The 3,449-nt window shown below is 43.1% G+C and overlaps 1 protein-coding gene across 1 annotated transcript in view; it reads left to right on the plus strand.

The window, feature by feature from the left end:
• Positions 1–3,449, plus strand: part of ANO4 (anoctamin 4) — a 192,950-nt gene that overhangs the window by 141,606 nt on the left and 47,895 nt on the right. The gene's annotated exons all lie outside the window — the stretch shown is intronic.

Below are 3,449 nucleotides of genomic sequence, written 5' to 3' on the forward strand. Positions count from 1 at the left end.
CTCGGCGGGAGCGCCACCGCGCTCTCAAGCGGCGCACTCTCCAGTGCGCCACCGGGCCAGCCCAAGTCTGTTTTTTAATGACAGATTTAACCTCCTGAATTGAATTCCTGACTCAACAATGGTCATATCGGTTTGAAAAATACAAATGTAGAGATGAGTTGTTAGCTTTTCCTAAAATGAAGTCATTTTGTGATCAACTTTGACACTATTAATTACTGAAGAAAATGTATGCAAATTTGCCAAAAATGTCAGTTTAGAACCATAAGGGATGGTTAGGATCCTTCTTTCCTCTTTTCAAATGACGAATATGTAAATATACATGCTAAACCATTCAGGTAGGAAGGACAAGACATCTGCAGATCCAGACAGTCCACCCCTTTGGCCAGTGAAGGAACTAGGGAAATGAAAGGCTAGGCAGCTTGCCCAAGAGTCCCTCGGCTCAGATCAGGATTCAAATCCATGCCCTCCTACAGATACTGCTTTGTAAGCAATCGTGTCCTGCTTTGCCTTCTATGCACACATTCATATTTATTGTCTTGTTTGTCACAGGAGACCCATAGACATAGATTAAGCTTTCCCTGTTCTATAAATGGGGAACTCAGAACATAGGAGTCTGGAGCCACAGAAAGGTCAAGCTCGTCCGAGGTCACACATCTAGGGAAGAGCAGAGCCAAGGCTCTGGTCTGTCCTCTGACTTGAGCCCAGTGAGCTGTTTATCCCACTGTATTGCCCCCTTTGTCTGAATTTCAACATAGATTCCACCTGTCTCCCCATCAACAGCCCCAGGATTAAGATATGGGCAGGTTTTTGTTTTATTATTATTATGTTATTATTATTATTTATTTCGGCCAGTTCCAGCTAAGGCTCATACTGAAGCTTTTATAGCATATCACCCTTACAAGTAAGCAGAAAATAAAGTTTGTGCAAAACAGAGGAATACTTCTGTGAAGAAAAGAATCTCTGAGTGGGCAAATATGTCTTAGAGAAGACATATTAGGTAAGTCACCTAATCAAAGTCACAAAACTTTTTGGAGTCTCAGATTCCCATTATTTCATAGAGATAGAAGATATGCCATATTGTTCTCAAATGCCATGAAATCTTCAGAGAAAGATGCTTCAGTGTGTGTGAATATCTGATTAATAAGATATTATGTACCTATCACATAGTTGGCTCATTCAACAACAAATAACTGAGCACCTGCTATGCACCTGTAANGCAGATAAATGCAGCAGACTTATCGTTTCTGCATCTGGAATATTTTTTATGGTTTGAAACTTTTTTTTTTTGAACTGTTTGTTTCATAAAGTACAAACCTGTAGCATGGTAACCACAATAATTACATCAGGCATTTGCATAGTTCTACGATACATTTTTGCTCATTGTGTTGCTTAATCCTCCTAACTCCATTTGGTGGTCAGGGATGGGACTGCTATGTTTATATTGCAGATGGAGCAACTGAGACTCCAGAAGGTTGTGGGGCTTGCCCAGGGTCAGCCAGTAGGTACCTAAGAGCTTGGACCCTCTTCTCTAGTCAGCTGTTCTTTCCATTTGCCCTGTTTCACTATGCCATGCTGAAAGGAACTAAAACTGTGAGACAGTATCTACAGCAGTACTTTGCAAACTTTTTACCATGCCCATACGGTAAGAAATACATTCTCTGTCCTAACCCAGTGTATGCCATGCAAATAGATATATAAAACTGCTAGAATCAATAAAGCAATGCTCACCTTTAAAATATGCAATAATTCCTGATGTTTTTTTTCTGTTTCATTAGTTTGTTTTTTAATGACAGATTTAACCTCCTAAATTGAATTCCTGACTCAACAATGGTCATATCGGTTTGAAAAATACAAATGTAGAGATGAGTTGTTAGCTTTTCCTAAAACGAAGTCATTTTGTGATCAACTTTGACACTATTAATTACTGAAGAAAATGTATGCAAATTTGCCAAAAATGTCAGTTTAGAACAATAAGGGATGGTTAGGATCCTTCTTTCCTCTTTTCAAATGACGAATATGTAAATATACATGCTAGACCATTCAGGTAAGAAGGACAAGACATCTGCAGATCCAGACAGTCCAGTGAAGAAACTAGGCCAGTGAAGAAACTAGGGAAATGAAAGGCTAGGCAGCTTGCCCAAGAGTCCCTCGGCTCAGATCAGGATTCAAATCCATGCCCTCCTACAGATACTGCTTTGTAAGCAATCGTGTCCTGCTTTGCCTTCTATGCACACATTCATATTTATTGTCTTGTTTGTCACGGGAGACCCGTAGACATAGATTAAGCTTTCCCTGTTCTATAAATGGGAAACCCAGAACACAGGAGTCTGGAGCCACAGAGAGGTCAAGCTCATCCGAGGTCACACAGCTAGGGAAGAGCAGAGCCAAGGCTCTGGTCTGTCCTCTGACTTGAGCCCAGTGAGCTGTTTATCCCACCGTATTGCCCCCTTTGTCTGAATTTCAACATAGATTCCACCTGTCTCCCCATCAACAGCCCCAGGATTAAGATATGGGCAGGTTTTTGTTTGTTTTATTATTATTATGTTATTATTATTATTTATTTCGGCCAGTTCCAGCTAAGGCTCATACTGAAGCTTTTATAGCATATCACCCTTACAAGTAAGCAGAAAATAAAGTTTGTGCAAAACAGAGGAATATGGGGCCGGCCCGGTGGCGCATTGCTATAGTGCGCCGCTTGGGAAGTGTGGTGGCGCTCCCGCCGAGGGTTCGGATCCCACATNATCTCAGGCTTTTTTCAATTGCATATTTCATCCTAGATCTCCCCCCCAAACCCCAAACTCACATGTCAGACTGCCAACTTGGCCCTCTGCACCTAACACTTCCAAACTCAACTCCCCATCTTCCCTCCAGAATCACCTCCTCCACAGCCTCTTGCATTGTAGTTGCTCTGGCTAAAAACCTCGGCATTCTCCTTGACTCCTCTATTCTCTTACTGTCAAAACATATCCAGCATTCAGTCATTGTCCACACATCCCCAACTCCCATCCTGGTCCAAGTCCCCAGCATCTCCTACCTGGACTATTGCTGTGGCTTCCTAACTAGTCATCCAACTCCCACGCTGGCTCCCTCCCCTGCACCTAGGCTCAGTGCAGAAGCCAGAGCAAGCCTCTTAGGTGTAAGTCAGCTCACTTCGCTCTCTGTTCACAAGGTGTAGTGGCTTCCCTCATCTGACCCCGGAGCATCTCTGTCCCTTCCCCCACTCACCCTGATTCACTTGCTCCAGCCGCGTTTGTCCCTTGGATGAACCAGGCATGCTCTCATCCCAGAACTTTTGAGTTGCTGTTCTCTCTGCCTAGAACATTCTCTCCACCCCCGAGGGTCTGTGTAGCTTACTCCATCATCTCCTTCGGGTCTTTGTTCAAATGTTACTTCTCTAATAAAGGCTTCCCTGGTCACTCTATTTAAAATTGCAACTCAAGCCTGCCATC

Source organism: Galeopterus variegatus, unplaced genomic scaffold, assembly GCF_000696425.1.
Source record: "Galeopterus variegatus unplaced genomic scaffold, G_variegatus-3.0.2 Scaffold4051, whole genome shotgun sequence".
NCBI classification, from domain to species: Eukaryota; Metazoa; Chordata; class Mammalia; order Dermoptera; family Cynocephalidae; genus Galeopterus; species Galeopterus variegatus.